This window comes from Microcaecilia unicolor, chromosome 7 (assembly GCF_901765095.1).
Source record: "Microcaecilia unicolor chromosome 7, aMicUni1.1, whole genome shotgun sequence".
In the NCBI taxonomy this organism is placed as follows: Eukaryota; Metazoa; Chordata; class Amphibia; order Gymnophiona; family Siphonopidae; genus Microcaecilia; species Microcaecilia unicolor.
In genome coordinates this window covers 143852090-143868878 of record NC_044037.1, presented here as the reverse complement: position 1 = coordinate 143868878, position 16789 = coordinate 143852090, and the positions used below count along the sequence as shown (strand labels likewise).

General features: G+C 44.7%; 1 protein-coding gene across 1 annotated transcript in view; it reads right to left on the bottom strand.

The window, feature by feature from the left end:
• Positions 1 to 16789, bottom strand: part of NDUFA10 (NADH:ubiquinone oxidoreductase subunit A10) — a 492721-nt gene that overhangs the window by 181059 nt on the left and 294873 nt on the right. The window lies entirely within an intron of this gene.

Sequence of the window (16789 nt, the reverse complement as noted above, 5' to 3'; positions counted from 1 at the left end):
TGGTTCTTATCTTCTAAGCCAGAAGCAGAAAATAAATGAGCTTATTGAAAGTTTAGGTATGCAAGATGCCCAAGTTGTAAGCACTCCCATGATCACTGATTTTCTGAAGGATGAAACAGTAAGAGAACCTTTACCAGATAACATCCAATATAGATCAGCCATAGGTAAGCTTTTATATCTGACTACCACATACAGGGCTGATATAGCAAATGCAGTAGGAATTTTGAGCAGAAGGGTCAGCTCACCTACCAAATCAGATTGGACTGCAGTTAAAAGGATGGTAAGGTATTTAAAAGATACCATTGATTGTAAATTAAAGATTTCAGCCAATAGTAATCCAAAACTAATATGTTACTGTGATTCAGATTGGGCAGGGGATCATTCTGATTATAAATCCACAAGTGGATATGTGTTTATGTATGGAAATGTACAAATTTCTTGGGCCAGTCATAAACAAAGTATTGTGAGTCTGTCTTCTACAGAAGCTGAATATGTGGCCGTATCAGAAGCGTGCAGAGAACTGATGTGGATTGAAAAACTTTTGCTGGATTTTGGAATAGCTGAAAAGAGACCAATCCAGATAATGGAAGATAATCAGAGCTGCATCCGACTGTCACAGAATGACAAGGTTCAGTCACGCACCAAGCACATCGCAACGAAATACCACAACGTGCGAGAGTTGGCGAAAGAAGGGGTCATCAGTCTAGACTATTGTCACACCAGTGAGATGACAGCTGACATCATGACCAAACCGTTACCCAGAGAACGTTTTGTGAATCTGCGAATAAAGCTTGGACTTTGTGTGAATTAATAATTGCATGACAGTTATGCATGAGAAGGGGTTTGTTGGAATTTATTGTATTTTACATGCATTGCCTGTCACCAATTTTTTCTCTGTGATTACTCTGTGACCTCTGATGTGAATTACTTAGAGAGGTCACAGCTATGCAACTTCCTGTGGGGGTTAGGCACAGCACATGGAGCTCATGGTCTCTCCTAACCTGAGAGGATCTATGGTGGTGTGAGCATCCATTACCATCTAAGCACATGGAAAGAGCTGATAATCCAAATGTATAGTATTATGTATATATAAGCCTGTCTGATTATAATCTAACTACAAACTGTGAGTAAACAGATGTTTTGTTACTTCAACTTTAAAGTGACTCAGCAGTGAATTATTCTGGGGTGTATGATGAGAGAGATGAAGAAAAGAAATTAACATTTCTAAAGCTGAAGCTGTGTGTATAAAATCTGCTAATTATTTACTACAAATAATCCAACAGGGAAGACTATTCCAGGCATGAGGTGCAGCGAGAGAAAAGGAACGGAATCTGAAATTAGCAGTAGAGGAGAAGGGGACAGACAGGAGAGATTTATTTACAGAGTGGAGTATCCAAGGGGGGGCGTAGGGAGAGACAAGAGTGGAGAGGTACTGGGGAGCGGTAGAGTGAATGCACTTATAGGTCAGTAAGAGAAGTTTGAATTGAATGCGAAAACGGATAGGGAGCCAGTGAAGTGACTTGAGGAGAGGGCTAATGTGAGCATAGCGACTTTGATGGAAAATGAGTCGCGCAGCAGAGTTTTGGACTGATTGAAGAGGAGAGAGATGGCTAAGTGGGAGGTCGGTGAGAAGCAGGTTGCAGTAATCTAGGCGAGAGATAAAAAGAGTGTGGATAAGGGTTCTGGAAGAGTGCTCAGAGATGAAGGGACGGATTTTGCTGATGTTATAGAGAAAGAAACGACAGGTTTTGGCAATCTGCTGAATGTGAGCAGAGAAGGCGAGAGAGGAGTCAAAGATGATCCCAAGGTTACGAGCTGATGAGACAGGGAGAATGAGAGTGCCATCCACAGAAACAGAGAAAGGGGGGAGAGGAGAGGTGGGTTTAGGGGGAAAGATGAGAAATCCTGACTGGACTATTTGAAGAACCCAACGATCGGAGGTTATGGGAGGCCACTTTTGTTGAAAAAATATAAACCTCCCCCCGACCGGCAAGTCGTCCGACACGGATACTTTTTCTGAAGCTATGCTGAACTGGAACCAGTCAAAAGCCCGTCCCTTGCTTTTGCTGGGGAGCCGCAGAGGCCTTAGGCGCACGCTGTTGACGAGAACGAGAGCACTGGGACTGAGCCTGGACAGGCTGCCGAGAAGCAGTGGTGTACCTACGCCTAGCATAGAAAAAGGGAGCACTCCTCTTCCCTCCAAAAAAACCTCCCAGATGAGGAGGTAGTAGCAGAAGACGCCTGGTGGGAGACAGAATCCATAGCATCATTGTGCTTTTTGAGCTGGTCAACCAGATCCTACTACTACTATTTAACATTTCTAGAGCGCTACTAGGGTTACGCAGCACTGTACAATAACAAAGAAGGACAGTCCCTGCTCAAAGGAGCTTACAATCTAAAGGACAAGAAGGACAAAGGACAATGAATGCAGACAATCAAAAATTGGAACAGTCTAGATTACCTGGTAAGAGGTACAATGGCTAGGTTCCAAAAGCGACACTGAAGAGGTGGGCTTTGAGTAAGGATTTGAAGATGGATAGGGAGGGTGCTTGGAATATGGACTCGGGGAGTTTATTCCAGGCATAGGGTGAGGCGAGGCAGAAATGGCGGAGCCTGGAGTTGGCGGTGGTGGAGAAGGGTACTGAGAGGAGAGATTTGCCCTGTGATTGGAGGTTATGGGTAGGGGCGTAAGGGGAGATGAGGGTAGAGAGGTAGTGAGGGGTTGCAGATTGAGAGCATTTGTAGGTTAGTAGGAGAAGCTTGAATTGTAAGTGGTACCTGATCGGAAGCCAGTGAAGTGATTTGAGGAGAGGGGTGATATGAGCATATCGGTTTTGGCAAAAGATAAGACACGCAGCCGAGTTCTGAACAGATTGAAGGGGGGATAGATGGTTAAGTGGGAGGCCAGTGAGAAGTAGGTTGCAGTAGTCAAGGCGAGAGGTAATGAGAGCGTGGATGAGAGTTCGGGTGGTATGTTCAGAGAGGAAAGGGCAAATTTTGCTGATGTTGTAGAGAAAGAAGCGACAGGTCTTGGCTGTCTGCTGGATATGGGCAGAGAAGGAGAGGGAGGAGTCGAAGATGACTCCAAGGTTGCGGGCAGATGAGACAAGGAGGATGAGGGTGCCACTGACTGAGATAGAGAGTGGAGGGAGAGGAGAGGTGGGTTTGGGTGGAAAGACAATGAGCTCAGTCTTGGCCATGTTCAGTTTCAGGTGGCGGTTGGACATCCAGGCAGCAATGTCTGATAAGCAGGCCGATACTTTGGCCTGGGTTTCCACAGTGATGTCTGGTGTGGAGAGATAAAGCTGAGTGTCGTCGGCATAAAGATGATATTGGAAACCATGAGATGAGAACTGTGAGCCCAGGGAGGAGGTGTAGATTGAGAAAGAAGGGGTCCAAGGACAGATCCTTGAGGAACCCCAACAGAGAGCGGGATGGGGGTGGAGGAAGATCCATGAGAGTGTACTCTAAAGGTACGGTGGGAGAAATAAGAGGAGAACCAGGAGAGGACAGAGCCCTGGAACCCAAATGACGATAGTGTATCAAGAAGTAGATTATGATTAACAGTATCAAAAGCGGCGGATAGATCGAGGAGGATGAGGATGGAGTAGTGACCTTTGGATTTGGCAAGGAATAGGTCATTACAGACTTTAGTGAGTGCCGTTTCTGTTGAGTGTAGAGGGCGAAAACCGGATTGAAGTGGGTCGAGGATGGCATGAGAGGAGAGAAAATCAAGGCAGTGAGTAGGTTGCAGTAGTCAAGGCGAGAGGTAATAAGAGAGTGGATGAGAGTTCGGGTGGTGTGCTCAGAGAGGAAAGGGCGAATTTTGCTATTGTTATAGAGGAAGAAGTGACAGGTCTTGGCTATCTGCTGGATATGCGCAGAGAAGGAGAGAGAGGAGTCGAAGATGACTCTGAGGTTGCGGGCAGATGAAACGGGGAGGATGAGGGTGTTATCAACTGAGATAGAGAATGGAGGTAGAGGAGAAGTGGGTTTGGGTGGGAAGACAATAAGCTCGGTCTTGGCCATGTTCAGTTTCAGGTGGCGGTTGGACATCCAGGCAGCAATGTCGGATAAGCAGGCCGATACTTTGTCCCGGGTTTCCGCAGTGAAGTCTGGTGTGGAGAGGTAAAGCTGGGTGTGGTCAGCATAAAGATGATATTGGAAACCATTGGATGAGATCAGGGAGCCCAGGGAAGAGGTGTAGATTGAAAAAAGAAGGGGTCCAAGGACAGATCCCTGAGGACCTCCAACAGAGAGCGGGATGGGGGTGGAGGAAGAGCCATCAGAATGTACTCTGAAGGTACGGTGGGAGAGATAAGAGGAGAACCAGGAGAGGACAGAGCCCTGGAACCCAAATAAGGACAGTTCGGCAAGAAGTAAATTGTGATTGACAGTGTCAAAAGTGGCGGATAGGTCGAGGAGGATGAGGATGGAGTAGAGGCCTTTGGATTTGGCAAGGAAGAGGTCATTGCAGACTTTAGATAGCGTCATTTCTGTTGAGTGTAAGGGGCGAAAGCCGGATTGAAGCGGATCGAGGATGGTGGCATAATGTGGGATACAAATGCAATAAATAAATAAATGGCATGAGAGGAGAGAAAATCAAGGCAACGGCTGTGAACGGCGCGTTCAAGTATCTTGGAGAGGAAGGGTAGGAGGGAGATGGGGCGGTAGTTAGAAGAACAGGTAGGGTCTAGTGAAGGTTTTTTGAGGAGTGGTGTGACAACAGCATGCTTGAAGGAGTCGGGGACAGTTGCAGTGGAGAGAGAGAGGTTGAGGATGTGGCAGATGGGGAGGGGGGTGACAGTAGGAGAGATGGTGTTTAGTAAGTTGGTGGGGATGGGATCAGAGGAACAGGTGGTGCATTTCGAGGAGGAGAGAAGTTGGGCTGTTTCCTCTTCGGTGATATCAGGTAAAGAGGAGGAGGAGGCTTGGGTTGGTTGGTTGAGGGAGTGGGTTAAAGGGTGGAGGAGGAGGTGGCTTGGTAGCGAATTAGAGGTTGATCTTTTGCACCTTGTCGCAGATGTAGTCAGCCAGTGATTGAGAGAGTGAAGGGGGTGGGGGGGGGGGGGTGGGAGCGGAGGGCACTTTGAGGAGTGTGTTAAGGGTGGCGAAGAGACGACGAGGGTTGGAGCTGAGAGAATTAGTCAGTTGGGTGTAATATTCCTGTTTGGCAAGGAATAGGGAGGACTGCAATGAGGATAGCATGAATTTGTAATGACAGAAGTCACTATGGGTGCGAGATTTCCTCCAGAGGCGTTCAGCAGATTGGGCGCAGGAGTGAAGGTATCGGATGCAAGGGGTCAGCCAGGGCTGGGGATTAGTACGTCTTGTGGGACGGGAGATGGATGGTGCAAGGGTATCCAGAGCAGAGGAGAGAGTGGCATTGTAAGTAGAGACAGCCTTGTCGACAGATTCGGAGGACATGATGGATGGGAGGAGATTGGAGATTTGAAAGGAAAGGATGGGAGGGTCGACAGCCTGGAGATTTCTGGAAGTGGTGGTTAGTAATGGGCGGGACTGAGGGGGAGGATGATGAAGTGTGAAGGTGATCAGGTGATGATCTGAGAGAGGAAGAGCAGAGGCGCAGAAATTGGAGGGTGAGCAGGAAGAGGAGAGGACGAGGTCAAGACAATGGCCAGAATGGTGAGTAGGGGTGGTGGAGCTCAGTTGGAGGTTGAAGGAGGATGTCAGAGTGAGGAACTGAGAAGCGTAAGAGTCGGATGGGTCATCAGCGTGTATGTTAAAGTCTCCAAGAATGAGGGATGAAGATGAGGGTTCAAGAAAAACTGAGAGCCAGGCATTGAAGTCAGTAAGGAAGGAAGGAAGGGAGGGATTTGTCAGGGGGGCAGTAAATGACTGCAACTCTGGCAGTGGGTAGAAAAGACGGATGGAGTGAACTTCAAAGGATGAGAAGTAGTGAGACTGCGGTAGGAGGAGGGGTTGAAAACTACAAGAGGGCGAAAGTAGAAACCAGACGCCTCCTCCACGGCCAGCTGGGCTGGGAGTGTGAGAGAAAAGACAACCTCTGTGGCAAAGGGCCGCGACTGACGCAGAGTCGTCAGGAGTGAGCCAGATTTCAGTTAGGGCGAGCAGTTGAAGGGAACGGGAGATGAAGAGATCATGGGTGAAGGGAAGTTTGTTGCAGACCGAGCGGGCGTTCCACAGGGCACATGAGAAGGGGAGGGAGGAGGGGGGGGGAGGAGGAGGGGAATAGAGATGAGATTGGAGACATCCCGGAATGGTTTGCATGGATAGGACAAGGACAGGTGTGGGGGACCTGGATTGGGATTGATGTCTCCCGCGGATAGCAGGAGGAGGAGCAAGAGAGTGCGGAGGAGGGTGGGGGAGGTAGGGCGGCGAAGGTGACGAAGCCGGGATGCACATAGGAGGAATTGGGATGGGTTAATGGCAGGAAGGAAGTGTTGAAGGTTGAGAGCTAAAAAGAAAGAGGGGGATAGGAGAGATGGTGAGGTAGTGAGAGGTGGGTAGGGTATTGAAGTAGTGAGCAGGACGGAAGAGGACATGGGTGGGCAGTGAGTTCCTGATGTAGGCAGTGGTAGGGGGAGGGGGAAAAGATTAGGAAGGGACAGGGCAAGGAAAAGAATGTGTATCGGGGCCATTATTTATTTATTTATTTATTTGCATTTGTATCCCACATTTTCCCACCTATTTGCGGGCTCAGTGTGGCTTACAATACATTGTAAATAATGGAAATACAGTTTGTTACATTACGATTATGGTTACATTGTGAATAGTTAAGGAAGACAGAGTTATATCGGTCACCTTTGGGGCGTAGAAACTATAGGATATGACGTTGGGGAATTACTACGGTGATCGAATAATAGCAAGAGAGTGATGGGTAGACAGTTTTTATTTGTGGGTAGATTGTTGAGTGGGAGAGAGTTCGGGGAAGTGGAGTACGTGAGATAATGTCTTGAGGCATTATTATGATGTATATGGGGTTTATATGTTTTAATCCTTGCGGTATGTTTTTTTCAAAGAGATAGGTCTTTAATCGTTTGCGGAAGTCTGTCAACTCATAGACCGCTCTCAGGCCGCGTGGCAGTGCATTCCAGAGTTGCGTGCTCTTGTAGGTGAAGGTTGATGTGTGTAGTGCTTTATACTTTATGCCTTTGCACTTTGGGAAGTGGAGGTTGAGGAAAGTCCTGGATGATTTTTTGGCATTTCTGGGTGGCAAGTCTACCAAGTCAGACATGTATGCAGGGGCTTCGCCGTGAATGATTTTGTGCACTAACGTGCATACTTTAAAGGTGACACGTTCCCTGAGTGGGAGCCAGTGTAGTTTCTCACGTAGTGGTGCTGCACTTTCGTATTTTGGTTTTCCGAAGATGAGTCTGGCTGCTGTATTCTGTGCTGTCTTAAGTTTTCTCATTATTTGTTCTTTGCAGCCTGCGTATAATGAGTTGCAGTAATCCAGATGGCTTAATACGAGTGATTGTACCAGGTTGCGGAAGACAGATCTTGGAAAGAATGGTTTTATTCTTTTCAGCTTCCACATAGAGAAGAACATCTTTTTTGTTGTGCTGTTCGCGTGAGTCTCAAGTGTAAGGTGGCGGTCGATTGTGACTCCAAGGATTTTTAAATTTTCAGAAATTGGCAAATTTAGTTTAGGTGTGTTGATGGCAGTAAATTTTGTTGTGTTGTATTGGGAGGTTAGTATGAGGCATTGAGTTTTTTCTGCGTTCAATTTCAGTCGGAATGCATCTGCCCAGGTGTTCATGATGTGAAGACTTTGGTTGATTTCGTTGGAGATTTCGTTGATGTTTTGTTTAAAAGGAATATATATCGTTACATCATCGGCATATATGTAAGGGTTAAGGTTGTGGTTTGATAGAAGCTTTGCTAGTGGGGTCATCAGTAGGTTGAAAATTGTTGGTGAAATGGGAGATCCTTGCGGTACTCCGCACTCAGGTGTCCATGCAGCAGATGTGGTTGAATTTGATGTGACTTGGTATGAGCGTGAGGTTAAGAACCCCTTGAGCCAATTTAGGACACTGCCTCCGATGCCGAAATATTCAAGAATGTGTAATAGAATTCTGTGGTCAACCATGTCAAAGGCACTTGACATGTCAAATTGTAGGAGGAGTATATTAGAGCCTGTTGCGATCCGTTGCTTAAATTTGGTCAGTAGGGTAGTTAGTACTGTCTCTGTGCTGTGATTCGAACGGAATCCTGATTGGGCGTCGAAGTATTGAGAACTTGTCGAGATAACTTGTGAGTTGTTTGGTTACCACTCCTTCTGTTATTTTGGTTATTAGTGGTATGGAAGCAACTGGTCTGTAGTTAGTTATTTCACTAGCGTTTTTCTTTGTATCTTTGGGTATTGGGGTGAGTAAGATTTTTCCTTTTTCCTTTGGGAAAAGTCCATTTTGTAACATGAAATTTAGGTGGTTCGTTAAGTCTAGTATGAATTGTTGAGGAGCTGATTTCATGAGGTTGCTTGGGCAGATGTCTAGTTTGCATTGTGATTTGGCGAATCTATTAAGAGTTTTAAGGATAAGGTCTTCTGACAGTACTTCGAATTCGGTCCAGATCCTGTCTGCTGGGTATGTTCCGTCTTCAGGGTCTAGGTAGTTCAGGAATGTGGTGTATTCGGTAGGGCTGGTAGGTATTCTAAGTCGTAGTTGTGGCCATGAGTAGTGGCTGAGGTGTCTGCGGGTGTCTAAGTAGTGACTGGATCAGGCGGACTGGAACAATATGGAGCAGACGGGCTGGAACAAGCTGGATTGTATGAGCTGTTTGGGGCCCCCAAATAGGCAAAGATCCCGCCAGTCAATTAGCCAGGACTGAGGTATTTACGGGTCCTACAGTGCAATATCCTACCGTGAAATGTTGTGCAATAAGATAGAAAAAGCGTGCAATAGGATACATAAAAGCATGCGAAGAGCAATTAGTGATTGGCAAAATGTTACAGAGTTTGTGGTCTGTTTAAGCTACAACAAGTTCTGAGTTAGAAGTTGCTTCAGGCATTTGTACTCAATAGCACAGTTCAGTATGTTGCCGGTTGAGGCAATAAGTCCTCAGGGAGTTATTTCAATACAAGCAATAAGTCCTCATGGATAGTTTAACTGGCTGCAGTCTTACATCACAGTGTGGTGCAGTAGGATAAGCAAAAGCATACAAGCAATGGACAGTTTAACTGGCTGCAGTCTTACATCACAGTGTGGTGCAGTAGGATGAGCAAAAGCATACAAGCAATGGACAGTTTTAACTGGCTGCAATCTTACATCACAGTGTGGTGCAGTAGGATAAGTAAAAGCATATGAGGAGCACTTACTGATTTAGTGTTTAGGCAAAATCAATCCACGGGGAACCTGGATTGATGAAGTCTCAGCTACCTCACAATTCCATGGTGGTGGACTCCTCTACTTTGTCACCAAAAAGGTTAACCCCCCCGGCAAGGAACATCCACCATCCGCTGCTGGACCGAATGATCCAGGTCAGAGACACGCAGCCATGAGAGTCTGCGCATCACTATACCTTGGGCAGCGATTCTGAATGTTACATCAAAAGTGTCAAATGTACCCCTGGCCAGGAATTTTCGACACGCCTTCTGCTGCCTGACCACCTGGCGAAAAGGCTTGGCCTGCTCCGGAGGGAGCACATCAACCAGGCTAGAGAGTTGCCTCACCGAGTTCCACAAGTGGATGCTCGTGAAGAGCTGGTATGTCTGGATTTTGGCAGCAAGCATAGCGGCCTGATACGCCTTCCTCCCAAAAGAGCCCAAGGTTCTAGATGCTCTGTCTGGGGGTACCGAGGCATAGTCCCTAGTACTCTTGGCCCTTTTGAGAGCGGAGTCCACCACCATGGAATTGTGAGGTAGCTGAGACTTCATCAATCCAGGTTCCCCGTGGATCCGATATTGGGATTCAGTTCTTTTCGGGATCACGGGGTTAGACAGAGGGAATGACCAGTTTCACATAAGGACTTCCTTCAGTACATTATGCAAAGCAGCTGTTGCAGCCTCTCTAGGTGGAGAAGGATAATCCAGGACCTCGAGCATCTCAACCTCCATAGGAAAGGGAATAGCCGCAGCCATTTCCCGGACAAAGGAGGTAAAGGATAGACTCTCCGGTGGAGACAGTCTCCTTTCTGGTGGAGGGGAAGCTTCAGAAAGAACCCCAAAGGACTCGTCAGAAGAAAAGTACCTGGGATCCTCCTTTTCCTCCCATGAGAGCTCATCTTCAGTATCGGACAAGACAACTGAGCTCCTGGCACCGTGTGTTGAAGGAGAACGATGACGGTGCTTGTTCGCCTTCGCTCGACGCCCATCATTGAGATTCCTTGGTACCGAAGAGGAAGATGTGGAATCCTCACGTATCCTCAGGGCAGGAAGAAAAGTCCATAGTCTGCTACTGAGGCAGACATGGGAAGCAACTGCTTGCCCTGGGATTTGTAGTATGAAGTGTTGCCACGATTTGGGTTTCTGCCAGGTACTTGTGACCTGGCTTGGCCACTGTTTGGAAAACATGATACTGGGCTAGATGGACCATTGGTCTGACCCAGTAAGGCTACTCTTATGTTCTTCTGTTATGGCTGAATCCATGCTGACTGTTAAACCATGTTTACCTATGCGTTCCTACATTTTGTTCTAGAGTGCCCAGTTGGTGTCCTGGCATGTCAGGGGGACCAGTGCACTACAAATGCTGGCTCCTCCCAAGACCAAATGACTTACATTTGGTTGTTTCTGAGATGGACATCCTTGGTTTCGAAAATCACTGAAAATCAGAAATGACCATGTCTAGGGACGTCCATCTCTAAGGATGACCAAATTTAAGGATTTGGACATCCCTGATGGTATTTTCGAAACAAAAGATGGACGTCCATCTTGTTTCGAAAATACGGGTTTCCCCGCCCCTGGATTGGGACATTTTGCAAGGACGTCCAAATTGAAACATGGACGTCCCTTTCGAAAATGCCCCTCTATATCTTCCAGATTCACTGTGATTTCTTTCATTCAGTTCCTCCGCATCCACTATTTAGTTGTGCATACTTGGAACTCACTACCAGTTTCCTTAAGAAAAATAGGCTCTTATTTATTGTTCAGAAAATGTTCAAAGGCTTACCTGTTTAGAAAGTATTTAAATTAACTAAAACATTTATAATCTTACATGTAATTCCCGAAGTTTGTTCAGCTCTCTTGATTAACTGCATTGAAACTTACAGTATATGTGGCATACAAGATTAAATTGTATTGTATTGTGAATGTTGGAGATATTTACAAATCATACACATATTCAGCAATATTATCAGTTTAGGTAGCACTACTGAATATCTACATTGATGAATCACATTACACTTTATATTTGCATGGTTGACCTAGATGTATAATTTATAGGTTTAGTGGTTGAATATTGCTGCTTGGATGTATACATTGCACTTTTAAATGGGGCTGTCCTTGGAATGCCCCAAATCCCACAACTATGAATTATTAACTACAATTCTTAGTAATTATAGTATTATGGAAAATGTTTGATCTTAGTTAAATGGATTTTTGACTAGAACATATAATGTTAAATTATCTGGGCCCTGGCAGATCAGCTATGGTGTGCCTCAGGCTTCACCTGTCTCTCCTATACTGATCAATATCTTGATACCACCTATGTTAGGTTTTCAGATCTTTAGTTATGCAGATGACATCACTATTTATATAATTATTTTGAACAGTATAAAGACTTTTCTCAGCTCCTGTCATGTCTGCAATTGGTAGACACCTGACTGTTTTCTCACTGCTTGAAACTCAACAAATTAAAAACTGAATTTTTGGAGACGAGGTCTCCTTATTAATCGTTAATAAAATCAGAATTATAGGAGATAAATTGGTTCTCTTCGAACAACTGAAAAGTTTGGGAATTATTCTAGAAGAAAACTCAGATCAGAGCATTAAATAAAAAGATTTTTGGACTCTTGCACAAATTGAGGCGCATACCCAGTTATATACATTTTGTCCAATATCATCTAGTGATTCAATCTCATTTCAACCCAATTAGATTACTGTACCATACGGTGTGCAGATTGCTGTAGGAAACTTCAAATGCTTCAGAACACTGCGACCTGGTTATTATGCTCGGTGTCTAAATTTGATAAAGTCACTCCATTCTATGAAGGTTTGCATCTTAATATTTTTGATTTTACACGGTCAATCGCTGAGTCTGAGTACATATTTTTATGCAGACGATATTTTATTAATCCATTATGTATCTGCCACTGCTCCAGATCTTTCAGCTTTACAATTGTATGTGGATAAAGTTTCCAATTGGCTTTGTCAGCATCACTTGATACTAAATCCGAAAGAGACTGCGTGCTGGCTCACCGGCCAAATTTCAGTTCCTTGATACCTGTGTTATTTGGTGGTCCCCATATATCCTGGTCGATTGCTTTAAATATCTATGGGTTTTGACAGACTCCAAACTGGCATTCTCGAATCAGATTTCAGCATTCCTAAAGCGGGGATTCTACATACTTAGGAGGATAAAATTGGTGAGGGGCATTCTTGACTTTAAAGCATTACATACACTGTACCATGCCTTTGTCTGTTCTCAGTTGGATTATTGCAATATGGTTTATGCCGGTCTTCCGAATATTGCAATAAAAGTCTTCAGCCCTTCAAAATACAGCGGCTCATCTGTTATGCCATGCAAAGCGCTCAGTCCATGTTACTCCTCTTCTGTTGAAATTACACTCGATGCCCATACAGTACACTTGAGGATCCAATTCAAGATTCTTACTTTGCCTTATAAAGCGGTTCATACGTGTTTACCTGATTATTTGGTATCACTGACCATCCCTTACACTCTGGTCCATTGTCTGCACTCCCTTAATGATCATAGGCTAGTCTTACCAAACCACAGACAGGCTTACTATGAAAGTTAAAAGAAAAAGTGCCTTTTATTTTATGGCTCCAATCCTCTGAAACAGTCTTCCTCGGTACATAAGCGCTAAGCCTCTGTTGAAGAATTTTAAAGTAGCCTTAAAAACCACTTTTTCTCTAAACTTTGTAATCACAGAGCACTTGTGACCAAACAGTGTGCAGCAGTTATGTTTTAATTGGTGTGATTGGTTCCTTTCCTGTTTATTTTTGGTGTTCCTTTCTTTTTTTTCCACATGTTTTAAACTATTTTTGTACATTGCTTTGATTTCCTAAAAAAAAATGCGATTCATCAGGTGTAAATAAACATACATGATCTGACTGTATTATGTAATTTACATTATAAGCATATTTTGAGATATAATTTTGACCTTCACTTTCCAAACGTTAAGAAGATAGTTTATTAGACCTCACTTGTTCAGTCTTTTCCTTATTAGGCTGCCAAGTGGTGGAATAATCTTACTAAAGATATTAAACAAATATCTTATTATAAGCAGTTTTGTGAAGCTTTAAAAATGTTTGTTTCAAACATTTATCTTAAATAAGTATTTATAAGCAAAGTTTTAACTAAATAAAGCTACTAATACTTAGATTCTTTTACTGCAAACCACATTGAATATTTTGAGGAATGTGCGGGCAAGAATGTAATTTTTTATTTATTTACTGAGATTTATTAACTGCCTTTATGAAGAGATTCGCCAAAGGCGGTGTACAGCAGGTACAGTTTAACATAAAATTTACAGTTTTGTTAACAGCATAAAAATAGTAAAATGACAAAATATAAACAAATACAATAAATAAGGTAAACTTGGAAAGAGCAAACTGAAACCATTATTTATTTGTTACATTTGTATCCCACATTTTCCCACCTATTTGCAGGCTCAATGTGGCTTACATTATACCGTAGGTGTACGCCAAGCCGGTAAAGAACAAATACAAAGTGGTATTATGGTAGAATAAGATACATGTGTTACAGACACATTTGGGAATCGTAAAGAGGAGGAGTTGAGTTGAGTCCATTACTAGCTTTAGTTAGTTGTGTAGCAGGGTTCAGGCTTTTAGGTTATGTCAGTAAGGTATGCTTTTTTGAATAGGTAGGTTTTTAGTGATTTCCTACTACTACTACTACTACTTAACATTTCTAAAGCGCTACTAGGGTTACGCAATACTGTACAATTTAACTTCGAGGGACGGTCCCTGCTCAAGGAGCTTACAATCTAAGAGACAAGTGAACGGACAGTCCGATAGGGGCGGTCAAATTGGGGCAGTCTGGATTTACTGAACGGTAAGAGTTAGGTGCCGAATGCAGCATTGAAGAGGTGGGTTTTAAGCAAAGACTTGAAGATGGGCAGGGAGGGGGCTTGGCGTAAGGGCTCAGGAAGGTTGTTCCAAGCATAGGGTGAGGTGAGGCAGAATGAGCGGAGCCTGGAGTTGGCGGTGTTGGAGAAGGGTACAGAGAGGAGGGATTTGTCCTGTGAACGGAGGTTACGGGCGGGAACATAAGGGGAGATGAGGGTAGAGAGGTAGTGAGGGGCAGCAGACTGAATGCATTTGTAGGTAAGAAGGAGAAGTTTGAACTGAATGCAGTATCTGATTGGAAGCCAGTGAAGTGACCTGAGGAGAGGGGTGATATATCGGTTCTGGCGGAATATGAGACGTGCAGCAGAGTTCTGAACAGATTGAAGGGGGGATAGATGGCTAAGTGGGGAGGCCGGTGAGGAGTAAGTTGCAGTAGTCAAGGTGAGAGGTAATGAGAGCATGGACGAGAGTTCGGGTGGTGTGTTCAGAGAGGAAAGGAGGAATTTTGCTGATGTTAAAGAGGAAGAAGCGGCAGGTCTTGGCAATCTGCTGGATATGCGCAGAGAAGGAGAGGGAGGAGTCAAAGGTGACTCCGAGGTTGCGGGCAGATGAGACGGGGAGGATGAGGGTGTTATCAACTGAGATAGAAAATGGAGGGAGAGGAGATGTGGGTTTTGGTGGAAAGACAATGAGCTCGGTCTTGGACATGTTCAGTTTCAGGTGGCGGTTGGACATCCAGGCAGCAATGTCGGATAGGTAGGCTGATACCTTTGCCTGGGTCTCTGCGGTGATGTCTGGTGTGGACAGATATAGCTGGGTATCATCAGCATAGAGATGATACTGGAAACCATAAGATGAGATCAGGGAGCCCAGGGAAGAGGTATAGTTTGAGAAGAGAAGGGGTCCAAGGACAGATCCCTGGGGAACACCAACAGATAGGGGGATAGGGGTGGAGGAAGATCCATGAGAGTGAACTCTGAAGGTGTGGTGGGAGAGATAGGAGGAGAACCAGGAGAGGACAGAGCCCTGGAACCCAAATTTAGATGGTTGTATTAACATTTAACAGTACTGCACAACAACCATATAACAGAAATATGATGTCAGTACAATACAAAATACCATAATAGCATGGAAGAACATTCAAACAACAGATGTAATACCATGTTGGCATAATACCAATGACAAGGTGGTGGCTGTAGCCAGAAGGATGCTAGGCTGTATATAGAGAGATGTAACCAGCAGAAGAAAGAAGGTGTTGATGCCCCTGTACAAGTCGTTGGTGAGGCCCCACCTGGAGTATTGTGTTCAGTTTTTGAGGCTGTATGTTGCTAAAGATGTAAGAAAACGAAGTGGTCCAGAGGAAGGTGACAAAAATGATAAGGGAATTGTGCCAAAACATGTACGAGAAGAGACTGGAAGACCTGACCTGAATATGTATATCCTAGAGGAGAGGAGGCCAGGGGAGATACGATACAGATGTTTAAATATTTAAAAGGTTTTAATATAGAAACAAATATTTTCCAGAGAAGGGAAAATGGTAAAACTAGAGGACATGACTTGAGATTGTGGGATGGTAAACGTAGGCGTAATATCAGAAAGTTCTTTTTCATAGAGAGGGTGGTTGATGCCTGGAATGCCCTCCTGAGGGAGGTGGTGGAGAAAAAAAACTTTGGTGGAATTCAAATGGCATGGGATGAACACAAGAGGATCTATAATTAGAAAATGAATGGAAGAAAAATCAAAACTTAAAGGATTGCATATGTTTTTGCATGTCAAGTGGTGCTTAGATGGTAACTCAGGCTGTATCAACTAAGGCTGGTACTGGGCTGGTTGTACGGTCTGAGTCCCACATATAGCAATCCAGTTTAGGATGGGCTGTAGAGAGCTTCGACAGAAACTCTAGTAATCTGGAACATGAAGGCAGTGCTGGGCAGACTTTTATGGTCTGTGTCCCGCAAACGACAAGACAGATTTAGATAGGCTTTGACTGCAACTCCAGTACTTGAAACATAAGGACAGAGCAGGGCGGCCTTCTACAGTTTATGTCCCAGAAACAACAAAGGAAGACCTTGATCAAGTATGTAATATTTATGTTCATTGTTGATTTAATCTAGAATTGAGAATGGGGGGAGGGGTCACGTGATGCCTGCTACCTGAGCAGCAGCAAGGGAGAGCGGCTCCGCAAAAAATCTGCCAAAACCAGCTTTAAAAACTAAGATTCAACTCGATGTAAGACCCTTGGGTTGCAGGTTTGCCATCATCTGGTAATCGAAAGAAGCTGCAGCAGTCTGTTTGTCGTGGTATGCCCACAAGGGCACAGAGAGGATTGAAGAACCCACGGAAACCTGGCTCAAACAACATGACGGAGACCCACTGACTCAGAACCCGATATCGCTGAAGACATCTGAATGGGTGCAGGAGATATCCTGATCGGTATCCGCAGCATTGGAGGATCGTCTTATTAAGCTGTAATCCACTGTGGATGAGATTAATGAAAATTTTGATTCACATACACGTCGGCTAATGGAAGCAGAGCAGCAGGTTTTGGCTAGAGAGGACGAAGTGCAGGCTATTGTGTCCCAGGTTGCTGCGCTGCAG